Source organism: Grammomys surdaster, unplaced genomic scaffold (genome assembly GCF_004785775.1).
Source record: "Grammomys surdaster isolate TR1022 unplaced genomic scaffold, NIH_TR_1.0 63, whole genome shotgun sequence".
NCBI lineage: Eukaryota > Metazoa > Chordata > Mammalia > Rodentia > Muridae > Grammomys > Grammomys surdaster.
The window spans coordinates 10,220,143-10,235,142 of NW_021604565.1; the positions used below are offsets into that span (position 1 = coordinate 10,220,143).

Genomic DNA, 15,000 nt, shown 5'->3' on the forward strand with positions numbered 1-15,000 from the left:
ATCTATCTATCTATCTATCTATCTATCTATCTATCTATCTATCTATCTATTCATTCACTTTACATCCTGATGGCAGCAGCCCCTCTCCTCCCAGCTCCCCCTTCCCTCAGCCCCTGTCCTGTCCCCTCCCTTCTCTGAGAAGGGGGAGGATCCCTCTGTGAACCAACCCAGCCTGGCACATCAAGTCACTGAAGGACAGGGCACATCCTCTCCCACTGAGGCTAGACAAGATAGCCCAATTAGGGGGAAACAAGATCCACCTACGGGAAAGCAACAGATTCAGGGACAGCCCTCACTTGAATTGTTGGGGAACCTGCATGAAGTCCAAGTTGCAACATGTACATATGTTTTATTAATATTTTGTGTTTTGTTAAGTCCAAATTTCTTTTCTTAGACAGACTTTTTTATCAAAGTTACCTTTGTAAAATACTTCCCTGTTCCTGTCTCTACACACACACACACACACACACGCACACACACACGCACATACACACGCACACAAAACCAAGGAAAAACTTAGGCATACTGATACACCTGTGTGTTATCTCAGAAAATGGAGACAGGGAGATTTTGAGTTTCAGGTCATCCTGGGCTACATGGGTAGATGCTATGAAAAAGAATACTCACATGCTTAGAAAAAAAAGGAAAAAAAATTAAAGATATACAAAGAAAATCATTTCAAGTTCTTTCACCTATGTACATATAACAATCCCTCTAAACTTTTACTAGTCCTGTTGGCTTCCACGAAGTACCACCTCTGTGAGATATTCAAGGGTCTTTTCAACATGGTCCTAGCTGTCCTTTTCACAAATGGTCCCTGGGGAGAGATATCTAGTCCCACTGAGTTACAGTTTTCTGAAACTATCCTTGATGAAGAATAAGTTGCATTATGTTCAATCTCCTATGACTGCTAATTTTGTAAAATGCAATTAAAAATCTAGCAAGGGCGACTGAAAAGCTATATAATGACAAACACTAGTTTTTATGTAAAAACAAGCACACACATTGCAACAAGTAAAATATTGTCTTTTTTACACTCCTAACTGCTTACACTCAACTTTTGTATTTAGCTCATCATGCATCAACAAAAACAGCCCATAGACTGTCTCTCTGAGGATAGTGTAGATGGCTTGCTCATGGTGTGTCAGATGCCTTAACTCTCCAGCCTTTTCTCATGCTGTTCCCTTCACGCTGTAACAGGTCTCTGGCCTTGACTCAGAGTGTAATAATAACAAGAGTTTAATTGAATGCTTTTTACTAAGACTTTAGGCGGATTATCTGTAGGTGTTTATCAGCCCTATGAGCTAGGTATTATGATTATTATTTCTACTTCACAGATAAGGAGTTTGAAAGCCAGAGAGGTCGTGACACACTCAGTGAGGTAAAAATTGACATTCTAATTTGAAATGGTTTGGTTTCAGAGCCCATCTATGCAAATACTGTCCTGGATCCTTTTCCGTGTAGCTTCCCCCGTTAGCTGATTGATATTAATTACTCCATTGATGCCTCTCTGCTGTGGTACCCATATCCCCATTGGTTTTCATTTCATTCCTGTTTCTTTTAGCACTGTTATTTCTCATATACTACATTGGTGTATCTCCACAGCTCTTAGCATTGCTCTCTCTGACTCAAAAATCCTATTAACTCAGAGTTGGCTCATACAAGTCACTGGAAGGGAGCACCTCCTTGGTGCTTCCATTCTCTTCTGGGGTTTACCTCATTAGAATTATTTGCTTACATCTACATCTCCTACTAAGCCATATGCCATGTGATGCGCTCGTTTACCTTACAACTATAGTTTGGATCTGCACAGTTCCTGCCACAAGCTCTTGTTTTGAAAGCTTGGGGAGGTTTTGGAAGGCTGGAGGAGGGCTGTTCCTCTGGAGGCCCGCCCTATGGATCCAGTGAGCTCTGAGCGACCTTCCCGGTCCCGCCCCCGGACGTGGCAGTAGTCTGCAGGCGTCACCGGTGTAGCGGCCGCTGCTTCGCAGAGCCTCGTGACCAGGTGCGTGCGCCCGGACCTTGGGTGACCCGCTGCTGCCCGGAGGCGGGAGGGTGGGCTGAGGCCAGCAGGCCTGGTTGCCAGAGAGCTTCTTGACCAGAATGGAGCGCCCTGGCATAGGCCGGGACTGCCTGCGGTCACACTGAAACCCAGAGGCAGAGCCCAAAACTGCTGATGCCTGTCCCTTCCTCAAGGTCCCCTGCCCCTCTCCTCAGCTGCCTTGGAGCTTCCTTCAGTCCCTATCTGGAATTTTCCCTGGTCTCCTGTCCTGCAAGAGGCTTTACCAGGGTGTGGGAGGACCGCTTTGGGGGTTTCTTTCACTTTCTACCTTGCTCTGTTCTCTCAATTCTGATATGAAAGGCCCCATTTTCGAGTTGTCAGCGTCCGACTTGTCATACGTAGCAGTACTCAATAACTAATAATTGACTATGACGTAGAACTGAATGAATTAAGTAGACGAATGTGTAGGAAATGGAGGAGAGTGAGCGAAATATATGACTGGCTCAGTGAATATGAAACGGAGACATTGGACACACGGACTTTCGACTCTGTTTTTCTCAGAGTTAAGTGTTTCACAATCTCTGTGGTTAATTGAGAGGAGTGTGAGTCTATGTAACTGTTGGTCACTAGACTCCTACACTTTATTATCCACATTGGTGAGATTTGATGTATTTTTGCTTAAAACAAAATATACCTGAACTCTTTCTTGCTTGTGTTTTATTCTTCCCCACTTTTGGTTTTGAGGCATCGTTGTCATCACAATATTTAATGTATTTACAAAGTACAAAGGTACATCTCAAAGAAGAACCATGTCGCTGACTTGAATGTAAATCCAGACATTTCTCTTGAATCTAAGACTATGAACAATGTCTATTTTCCTTAGACAAGGGCTGGCTGAATTGCAGGTGAATAAAGACAACTAAATATGTCACAATGAGGAAAGTAATTTATTTGTGTGCATGACACCCAAAGAGTGCTTTAATATGGTTGGCCACTGCTATAGTTCTTCTTCCTAGATACCAAGTTCTACAAACAAACAAACAAACAAACAAACAAACAAACAAAAAAATTTTAAAAAGCAGTGACTTTGAAATGCCACTTGATCTCTTTAGATTTTAACTTCACTGTGTGTGTGTGTGTATATGTGTGTGTGAATTTGTATATGTGTGTGTGTGTATGTGTGTGTGTATATGTGTGTGTATGTGTGTGTATATATGTGTGTGTATGTGTGTATATGTGTGTATGTGTGTGTGTATGTGTGTGTATGTGTGTATATGTGTGTGTATGTGTGTGTGTATGTGTGTGTGGGTATATGTGTGTATGTGTGTGTATGTATGTGTGTATGTGTGTATGTGTGTGTGTATGGACCTGCGGTTAACACAGGTATCTTCCTCAAAGGTTTTATTATTTAAATTTTAGAGACAGCACATCTCAGTGGACCTAGGAGCCAGTGATTCAATGAGCACCAGGAATCCACTCATCTCCACCCTGCTAGTGCTGGTGTCACAGACATGTGCCAGTGCACTTGGCTTTGATGTGTGTATTGTTGCCTACTTATTTCAAGTCTATCTGGTAGAGTAAATGTTTTGTTGAGTGAAAAAGACTGATTTTCTCAGGTTCTTCTCCCAAATACCCAGTTGTGGGTTCATGTGTCATTCAGCTATGAGATATCTAAGTTGATATCTATGGTGCTGATCACACACGTTCATTTAAACCTCTTACTTATTTTGCCCTAATAATCCTCACCATAAACCTAAGAGCAAGGTACACTTGAAACTCCTTTTGACCTAACTAGCAGAAATAGTATTTGAAAAATAGGAAGCCAGGACTCAGAGCATAAGCAGACGGGCTCGGACAGTGTCTGCTGGGAAAGCCTGGGTGGTGTGGAAGACTGGTTTCCATGTGGAACATGTACAAAATTTGGATATTGTTTCCATATCCAGTGAACTGAGAATGGGAACCAAGGTGTTGGATTACTAAGGTGGATTTAGTTATTTTATTATTCTAAAAATTATCAGCTAGGGTCATCAAAATGGCTAGTTGGTAAAGGCACATGCTGCTAACCCAACTGAACTAAGTTTAATCCCAGGAACAGACATGGTACGGAAGGAAAGAACTAATGCTGCAAGCTATCCTCTTATTTCCACATAGTCCCCCCCCACACACACAAATTTCAGCCAAATATGGTGACTCACAGTTGTAAGTGTGATGAGAATTGTTATTAGTTCAAGGACAGTCTGAGCAACCAAGTGAGATAGTCTCAAAATAAATCTAAATAAGAATGTTTTGATTCCACTAGGATTTGACACTTTCATCCTAAATGCTCATGCATCCTAATACTTTTACTTATTTAGGGATTTTAAAGTAGGTGACATTGAGGGTTCAGTGACCAGCATTTAAGGGCACTGTACCATGAGATCTAAGCAGTGTGTGTGTGTGTGTGTGTGTGTGTGTGTGTGTGTGTGTGTGATGTGTGTGTCTTTGGTAAGAGGCTGCTTGCCATCCTCCTAATAGGGAACACTAGGGATGTAAAATGGACTTCCAGGACCCTTATAATTAATTGATGAGAGCAAAAAAAGGAGCCTGTAAAATAAGTGGGAATTATTTTGTTTCCTTTTGTCTGCCAGGTTTAGCTTCACGGAAGGCAGAGACCAGTGGTCGGTGCCTGGAAATTTGAGAGCCCTTGCCAATTTGATTTAGCTCAGGAGGCTGGAACTTTCTGCCCTGAGGCTGGTATGATGGAATAGACTTTCCTATTGCTCACAGTATTATGAAAAAATATTTAAGGCAGAAACTTTTATTACTTGCCCTGGAGCTGGAGCTTTAAAATGTACTCTCTCTGCCCCCACTCGTACTTTCTCTAAACCACTTAGCTTTTAAAAACAAACAATCCATTTGTGTGCTTTCCCATTGTGGATTACTATTTTTTTTTTCTTGATTTCTGGGCATGTTTTTCTCTCCTTTATTTTGTCATTTTCTCCTTCCCTTCTTTGCTCCTTCTTTCCTACATCCTTTTATCTCTTCTCAATCTTTTTGTTTTAACACAATTTTTTATTCTGTAGCTCAGTTGCTCAGGAAGTCACTATGTAGCCAAGGCTGCCTTCAAACTTGCTGCAACCAACTGTGCACCTCGGTCTCCCCAGTGCTAGGCATCAGCCAGCCCATTTGGATCTGGGCTCCTTTCTGTAATGTAGCAAAGTAGTAGGATCAACTGGTGCTTCTCCTTAGTTATTATTTTATTCAGCAAACATTGATATCCCAACAGTTTACTGAGTGTGTGCTATATGCAAGGTAAGGAATGGAATACTGAATTTGAGAAGAGAGTGAACTACCACATACTTAATTACACCCAAGTGTACTGCAGAGTGGATGCAGCGGCATGCCTGTAATTCCTGGATTTGAAATGCAGAGATAGAGGATCTCTGCAGTACACTAGCTTCTGTGTTTTCCAAATCTACCCTTGCTGGAAAGCTTTGGGTTCAGTTTTCTTTACTGAAGGTACCTCCACAATGAATAAGATAGAGCAATGAAGGAAGATTCTGGATGTCAACTTTGGGCCTCCATAGGTATGAACACCTTCACATGTACACATGCAAACAAAAACACCCACCACACATACACATGCAAAAAAATATTTTATTTTCATACTGTTACAAGTTGAAGGACCATGAATTTCTAGTTTTCCTGTGTCTGCCCACTGTATGGATGAGTTTACATGTATGGCTGTCTCCTATGTGTCCTTACAGTTAGACTAAGGGCAGTGCCAGGTCTAGACTTGTCTTTCCATTTGCCAACTGAGTTTTATATTGTTCAATGGCCTACTTCTACATGATTGGTAACCAGTAAAGGGAGATAGGTGAATTGAACATGAAAATCATGTTCCATATATTTTAAAATGTATTTAATGATTCTGGGATTCAGTCCCAGATTATCTCATTAATTCTTGATACGCAAGTCTTCACATATTATATGTATGATACACAGTATCACAGGTGTATCTTACCCTAAGCAAATTCTGTACTGATAAGTGTGACTTTTTTTTTTTACTCTGTCACCACTGAATGATTGTTCACTTTATAAAAGGGTTATCAGTATCATAAAAAGGGTCATCTTCTTTGCTGAAGATCAAGTCATAAGACTGTTTCATACTGAATACTCCCCACTGCCCCGAAAGCATCATTTGGGATTCACAGTCTCTAGTCTCTAAATACCATCCTTCATGAGCTTTTGTATCCCATACAGCAGTGCTGGCATTAGGAATCCTCCAGCCACTTCCTCTCCCTAGAGCTCTTGACTCTGGTGGCCTCCAAATACCACCTGCTTTGGTTTTTCACTTGACGTGGTTGGCAGAGTTAGAGAGAACATACAGTAAAAAATTCCAAGGCAAAGCAAGGCTCTGAGATAATAGATTCTGCCATGGACTAAAAGTCAGAGTGTTGTGAGTTACTGTCAGCCATGAGAGCAGAAACAAAGAGTAGGCACCTGAGTTTTAAAGTTTTCATTTATACAAGAAAGATAAAAGTAGCTGCATCTACTTCTGCTCTTTTTTGCAGTAGTCAAGTGCAAAGGTGCTCTTTGTTTGTAAGATACTAGGCTGATGTAGTCATTTCTACAAAGAGCTTGATACTGTGATCACACTAGATTGGTCTTTTCTTTCGATAACAATTTGTCATAGACTTTATCAAGTGTTCTTAGAAATTTGTCCTAATAATAACCCCTTTCTTTTTATCCTATTCTCCCTCTCATTCTTCACTCAGTACAAAACCTTCCAATGCCTTTTCTGCAAAGTTAGATTAACCTCTCTGTTAGCACCTACAAATTGGTAATCTCTTATCCCTTGTTAACAAACTGAAAAAGATGAGAAAAGTTTGCAATTCTGTTGCTGTTAGAAGAGCAGTTATCTGGAAGAGAAAGCTAGTTTCTCCTCTGTGTTCTAAATAAGCTTTTAGTTTCTTCCCCTCACTCTCTGCTACATTTTCCCACTTCCTGGGAGACTAAGTGGCCACTACTCCCACATCCTTCACATCAGCCTGCAACAATGGGTTCTGGGCATTCAAACTCTAGTGATCCTGTGGGCAGCAAGGATTTTTCCAAAGCAAAGGCAATTCCATTAGACTCAGAGTCTTTTCATACTGCTAACAGATATAAACTATAAAAGAGGAGTATTCACGGTCCTTTAAGAATCATCTAGGAGACAGGCCTCCAGACAGACACTCCTTCGAGGAATTATGTGTATTAGATTAACTGAGGTACAATACACACAGTAGTTTGGGCAACACCAATGGGCTGAACTGACCATTTGCCTTAAGCTACACTGTTTTATAACTTTCCATTTCATGATGGACTTCACCCTTGAACTCTAAGTCAAAACAAACCCTTCTTTTATTCGAAACTATCACAGAAAAATAACAAATGCACACATTATTTGCCGATATCCAATTATTTATTTGTAAATGTGTAAAGCAGTGTTAGTGGTGCGTGTGTGTGTGTGTGTGTGTGTGTGTGTGTGTGTGTGCATGTGTGTGTGTGTGTTGGGGAATTCTTGTGGGTGTGAAGGTGAATGTCAAATATTGAAGTTGTATGTTTTCATCAGTGACTATTTTTGCTTTTGAGATGGGGTTTATAACTGAGCCTAGAGCTCACTGACTTGGCTAGACTGGCCAGTAACCAACCATGACCCCCTAGTCTCTGCCTACCCCCAATAGGATTATAAGCATTTGACACCATTCATGGCTTTTTACATTGGTGTTGGGAATCTGATCTCAGGCCCTTTTCATTGTTGCCTTTCGATTGCCCCAAATGGTGGCTGCCTCCTTTAGCAAGATCACGGCTCTAGGAACTTCACACTTTCACTGTACTATATGTCAGACTCAGCCTCCAGCACATTTTCAAAATTGCCATTTCCATGTTCCTGCCTGCAAAGGGCTCCAGTGGCTCTTGTCCAAGTAAGTAGATCTTAACAATGACTCTACATTTCCCCATCTCTTTAATCATAGAACGTTCATTCACCCTTCAGTCCTCTTGTGAGCTAAGGAAAGTTGTTGGTTTTCAGTTTGTTTAGTTCGATTTGCTGTAGTAAGGACAGCAGCAGTGACTTGCAAGCTTTTTATGTTGCAGCTGAAAGTGGAGGTATGGTAACGATGGGTTTAAGTCTTTTGTTTGTTCTTATAAAATGTTTATCTCTACACATGGCTTCTGATTTCTCATCTCTGATTTTATGTTGGCATTTTGGAAGAATGTAGAACATCTTCATCTCCATGACTCTCTTGCTGTGTGCACTAACTACTCTTAATACACGAGAGATATTCATAATGTATACACCCAGCTTGAGGCTTTAAACATTTACATTTTGGAGGGGCTAGATGTATGTCTTAGTGGTTAAGAGTACCTGCTGCTCTTGCAGAGGACTGATGTCCAGTTTCCAGTGCCCATATTGAGTGACTCATAGCCATAAGTAACTCTAGAGGATCTGATGCATTTTTCTGGATTCCAAAAATACCTACAGACATGCATATGTGTGTGTGTGTGTGTGTGTGTGTGTATACACGCACACACATAAAAATAATATCTCAGAAGTTTAACAATTTCTCTTGAGAAAGATGTGTGATAACAGAGAGATAAAGTAAATGCAATATAATAATTGGTAATAATTTTTATATTTTCTACATTTCATATTTTAAGGCATATATTAGTGGCCTAATGGTTACAGATTCCTCATTGTACACTTGTTAATATCCTCTTTCTATGCTTCCAATAAAGCACTGCTTCTTTAGAGATCATCTGTTACAGTGAACTTATCTATTAGCTGAGCTTCTACGCAATCTTTTCTGGGACTGGGAATAACAGAATGGCATTTCAAAAACAGTCAAGATTTTAATTCAGAGAAAGGAACTGGAGCTTGTTTCTAAAAACTACTGAACATTTCACTCCGTGCTTTTTAAAGATGGTGCAAACACCTATTTTTCTAACTCTTTTTCTGAATGCAGTAGCAGGATTGGCATGGGAAGGACTGATGTGTGCCCATGTGGGAAGAAGGTTGCCGCTTTGAAAGCACAGATGGCCCTTTGGATGTGGAAATTTACAAGGCTCAGAGAGCCCTGACACATCTTTAGAAGTTGAGTCCAACAGAATAAATGGGAGGCTGTTGCTGGCTTGGCATTGGAGCCTGTCTGGATCAAACTACACTGTGAACAACTTTTCAAACATTTGCATCAGCATACATGACACTGGATTCTCAAAATGTCCAATTAAACCCTTGTCAATGGAAGAAATGTTTGCTTCCTCAGGGGCTTGGAGGCCTTGGTGGCAGCCTTGGCCTCTGTTACAGAAGCACTTGCAGCTGAAACTCTTGTGAGCTCTTCCTCTCAGGACTTGATCTTGTTGTTCAGAGAAAGCTCCTCTTGAAAGCTGTGGAAACTGTGTCAAACCGTGGGTCATAGAGCCAGGTGAGGTAACTAAAGAAAAACACCCAGGCGACAAGTACTTTCAAACCAAAGAACATTCTAGAGTTTTAATTTCTTTGGATTTTTAAAATTGTTTATGCTTGGAGTGTTTAAGAAAATGATTGCTTCTGAAAAAAAAGAAGAGTATTGACATATTTTAAATATTATAAAAACAAAATTTGTTTTTTTTTCAGTGCTTTAACAAACATTTCCAGAAATATCTGTGGCAATTATGTGTGGTATTTAGCATCCCTGTTCTTGCTGACAGAAATGCTAAATAAGTGTCTGTGATGGGAACGGCAATGAACACAAAGAGAGTAGACGAGCATAAGGACAAGAATCAGGAAACCTTTTGTTTATCTTTGGAAAGGTTGTAATATATTAATGGAGGGGGAGATAAACCAAGTTCTGTATCCTTGTGTAAACTTTCTGATTTCCCTAGGCCCAGTTTTCTAATCAATAAAACAGGTAATATAACATCAAAAGTATCAATAATTGTCATCAGTATTAAATAAAATAGTATTTATTTATTTTTAATTGTTTTATTGGATAAAATATTTACATTTTTATTTACATTTCAGATGTTATCGTCTTTCCCCATTACCCCCACCCAGGAACCCCCTATCCCATTCCCCCCTCCTCCTGCTTCTATGAGAATGTGCCTCCACCCACCCACTCCCACCTCCCGCCCCCGAATTCCCCCACACTGGGGCATCCAGCCTTCACAGGACCAAAGACTTCTTCTCCCACCTATGCCCAACAAGGCCATCCTCCCCTACATATACAGCTAGAGCCATGGGTCCCTCTCTATGTGCTCTCAGGCTGGTGGTTTAGACCCTGTGAGCTCTGGTTGGTTGGTATTGTTGCTCTCCCCATGGGGCCACAAACCCCTTCAATTCCTTCAGTCTTCTCTCTAACTCTTCCATTGGGAACCCCTTATCAGTTCAATGGTTACTGTGGGCATCTTCCTCCGTATATGTCAGGCTCTGGCAGACCTTTAAGGAGACAGCTGTATCAGGCTCCTGTCGGCATGCACTTCCTGGCATCCACATCAGTGTCTGCCTTTGGTGACTGTACATGGGATGGATACCCAGGTGGAGCAGTCTCTGGACGGCCCCTCTTTCAGTTTCTGTCCCACACATTGTCTCCATATTTGCTCCCATGAGTATTTTGTTACTCCTTCTAAGAAGGATTGAAACACCCACACTTAGGCCTTCCTTCTTCATGAACTTCACGTGGTCTGTGAGTTGTATCTTGGGTATTTCGAGCTTTGGGGCTAATATCCACTTATCAGTGAGTGCATGCCATGTGTGTTCTTTTGTGATTGGGTTACCTCACTTAGGATGATATTTTCTAGTTTCATCCATTTGCCTAAGAATTTCATGAAGTCATTGTTTTTAATAGCTGAGTAGTACTCCATTGTGTAAATGTACCACATTTTTTTTTTATCCATTCCTCTGTTGAAGGACATCTGGGTTCTTTCCAGCTTCTGGCTATTATAAATAAGGCTGCTGTGAACATAGTGGAGCATGTGTCCTTTTTATATGTTAGAGCATCTTCTGGGCATACGCCCAGGAGTGGTATAGCTGGGTCCTCAGGTAATGCTATGTTCAATTTTCTGAGGAACCAAGAGACTGATTTCCAGAGTGGTTGTATGTATCAGCTCGCAATCCCACCAACAATGGAGGAGTGTTCCTCTTTCTCCACATCCTCGCCAGAATTTTCTATCACCTAAGTTTTTAATCTTAGCCATTCTGACTGGTGTGAGGTGGAATCTCAGGGTTGTTTTGATTTGCATTTCCCTGATGACTAAGGATGTTAAACATTTCTTTAGGTGCTTCTCAGTTAGTCGAGTTTCCTCAGTTGAGAATTCTTTTTTAGCTCTGTACCCCATTTTTAATAGGCTTAGTTGGTTGTCTGGAGTCTAATTTCTTGAGTTCTTTATATATATTAGATATTAGCCCTGTATCAGATGTAGGATTGGTAAAGATCTTTTCCCAATCTGTTGGTTGCCATTTTGTCCTATTGACATTGTCCTTTGTTTTACAGAAGCTTTGCAATTTTGTGAGGCCCCATTTGTCAATTCTTGATCTTAGAACATAAGCCATTGGTGTTCTGTTCAGGAACTTTTACCCTGTGCCCAAATATTTGAGGCTCTTCCCCACCTTCTCTTCTATTAGTTTCAGTGTATCTGGTTTTAGTGGAGGTCCTTTATCCACTTAGACTTGAGCTTTGTACAAGGGGATAAGAATGGATCAATTTTCATTCTTCTACATGTTGTCCTCCAGTTGAACCAGCACTATTTGTTGAAAATGCTGTCCTTTTTCCACTGGACAGTTTTAGCTCCTTTGTCAAAGATCAAGAGACCATAGGAGTGTGGGTTCATTTCTGGGTCTTCAATTCTATTCCACTGATCTTCCTGCGTGTTTCTGTACCAATACCATGCATTTTTTATCACTATTGATTTGTAATACAGCTATAGGTCAGGGATGGTGATAACCCCAGAAGTTCTTTTGTTGTTGAGAATAGTTTTTGCTATCCTATGTTGTTTGTTATTCCAAATGAATTTGCAAATTGCTCTTTCTATCTCTATAAACTGCTTTAAGTAGAACTTGGTTTTCCTGGTAGAATATTATAAATGCTCAATTCATACTAGTAAGTCTTTGGAGTCACAAGGTTTACCTATTCCTTTTTGATGAAGGAGAGAAGCAAAGGATAGGAAAAATTCCCGATATTTGTTACAATGTGGACCAAAAATTTGGTACTGGGATGGCTGATTGGCATTTCCTTCCTTGGGTGAGAGCTGAGAAACAATGTGTAGATGGGGGTGGGGCTAGGATAGCTTTGAAAAGAAAGAGATACAAACCATCTCATGGTTATAAAATCGTCCTTTCAGTTTTGAAGCGGGGAGCTTTTTCTAATCCTGCGGGAGAGATGGGGTAGGATTTGGAGCTTAAGGAGAGTGGGAAAATTTGCAGCAGCTGCTGTAGGGGAATCTGATAGGTGTCAACTAAAGATAAATATAAGGGTTGTCCAGCAATACAGAGGTTACAGCTGGGGTGAGACACTTAGTTTATAGCAGAGTTTGATATGGTGAAGTGACTGTTGGTGGTAACACTGTGCACCTTGGAGCATGCACAAAGAAAATTCAATTTTTTATTTTCTGAGAAAAGTGAAGAGGATGAGGAGGAAAGCCAGAAGTATTTTTTTAATATAACTTATTTTTCTTTCAAATTGTAATGTATACTCATTCACACAGGGGTTATAAACACAAAAAGACAGGACATGGGGAAGGGGATGACACTGGAGTGTGGGTGTTCGGGGAATACAGATATCTTTCAGAGCAGGGTATCGGCTGGTGAAGATTCAGGGGACAGGTCGCCATGGCTCTGCCTATGATTCACTTGTCCTTACCTAAGTTGGTATTATCTGCCAAGGCTACCTATTTACAAGGCCGATGACTACTCAGGCAGGTAAATTGTCACAAAAACTGCCTGTTTACAGTAGCTCATAGCCATCTGTTTCAGTGTTTATCCACCAAGACCCAAGACTTGGTGTTAGTATACATGTATGACAGGCCTATTACTGATTTTAGGCCTATGACTGATTTTAGGCCTTCAGTGTATAAGCAGGGATGCCCCTGACATCTCCTCCCTTCTCTAAGTATAGAAGGGCTGTGGTGAATCTAATCTTTCGAAGGCAAGGATAGAGGCCTGACCTCCAGTAATTGATGGGGACTTTGTAATGGCTCCGGTCCCCCTGTCGTTGTCCAGTGAGGCATGAGGGCCATACCCGTCCCGATGTCTTTTTCCTGGAGAGGGGATACTTTTGACATCAACCCCTATGCAGTCAGGCTTGTCCTTCAGGGAACCCAGAGAGATATTTTTAACTTTTATTGGTATTCCCTTGCAGTGCTTAGGCTCACAGCCTAAGCAAGAATACAGGTCGCCTGTCAGAGGGGGTTCTGGGTGGCCCCTCTGTGCTTGGTCTAGGGGCGGAAGTCCCTTCTTTTAGGTTGGGTGGAGATGGGTTTTGGGAACACCCTAGATAGAGTAACAACCTCATTTTGAGTCTCGTGGTCCTCCATAGCTAACTTATGATAATGTATCTGAATAGGTTTTGCTACCAAATTATTTATCTGTTGTTTCACAGAGTTAGTCAACCTATTTGAGGCCCAGGGACCAGAAGAAATAAGCAAAAGAACCCAAATAATGGTCCCAAGATGAGAGGAGGTAGGGTTGACAACCTTGGAGAGGCTGAAAACCAATTCTTGTACCAGCACTCATCTTTCTCTTTCTCTCTCTGTCTTTTTTCAGAGCCTTCTCTGACCTTTTTCACGCTCTCTTTAACCATCCCTGTCTTGACTATATAAAGGCAACATTCTTCTATAAGGGTTGTACACAGTCAAGAGCTGTATACAGCCTTTTCTATTGTAATAGAGTAAATCAAGTCCAATAAGGATCTTTGTGATTTTAGGAGGTCTCTTCAGACATCGAAACGAGGGATTTCTTCAGATTAGTGATGTCAATCTCTAGCTGTTTGACGTTCTTGTCAATGGCCCTTCAAAGGTCTGAGTAGTATAAGTTCGGAGGCCACCATCTGGGTTAGAACTTCTAACAGCAGACATCACGGGTGATTCATTTTTACCTGGAAAGGAAAAAGAAGGGAATTCTCAGGGAGATTTCTCTTCCCTGGATGTAAATTGGTATTCATTTTATTTATGGTTGGGCCTGGCTTTGTGGAGGTATCTATTTATTTCATTAATCTTTTTGGTAGCCGATTAGCTGTGCCTTCTGTGGTATCAAACAGGCATATCAATCCTCAGCCCCATAAGGGAACTGGGTCTGGGCCATTCCCTTTAAGGGTAAGAGGGTCTTTCTCCATATCTGTGGCATAGTTTTTATTGGCCTCGGTGATTCCAGAGGCTGTCAGCAGCAGATTTGCCATGAGCTTTCAGTTTTAGAGAGTTAAAAGTGAACAAGGCATGATGGAGAGTGTTTCAGGGGGACTCCTTCTGTGGGGGTACCGTTCCTCCTCTTTTGTTTTTAGAGCCAATTTTTCAGAGTTCTTGTAGAATCAGGGCAGAAGCACCAACAGTCACTCCTTCCACACTAAGACAGTCATGCAGACATTATCTAAAGAAATATAAATCTATATTAATAATCTCTTTTATTAAAGGACTGTTACAGCATAGCCGACAACTAATCAGACCATATAATATATCGATTAATAAAAGCTTCTTCTACTTTTTGGGAGATTACTTCTCTTTTGTCAATTAATTGTTGAGAGAAATTAGGATTTACATCTCTCTTGAGAATATTAAACAGAGACTTAAATTCTTTTGTGGAGAGCTTAAAATAAGATCTTAGCCAGTTAGCATCTCTTAGAGACTTTTGAAAATAATATGAATTAAGTAAACTCTCTCTCTTTTTTTGACCCTTTATCTGTTTTTTAAATGGGTATTTTACATATTTACCTTTCTATGTTATCTCCTGTCCCATTCTCCCTCCAAATACCTTATCCCATACCCCTCCTCCTTTTTTTATGAGGGTGTGC

At 40.9% G+C, this 15,000-nt stretch overlaps 1 protein-coding gene across 1 annotated transcript in view; it reads left to right on the forward strand.

The window, feature by feature from the left end:
* The first annotated feature begins 1,955 nt into the window (after nucleotides 1–1,955).
* Nucleotides 1,956–15,000, forward strand: part of Cpq (carboxypeptidase Q) — a 437,003-nt gene continuing 423,958 nt past the window's right edge. The window contains exon 1 of the mRNA XM_028767431.1: nucleotides 1,956–2,005. The gene's annotated coding sequence lies outside the window, so the exon portion shown is untranslated. The remainder of the gene's footprint in view (nucleotides 2,006–15,000) is intronic.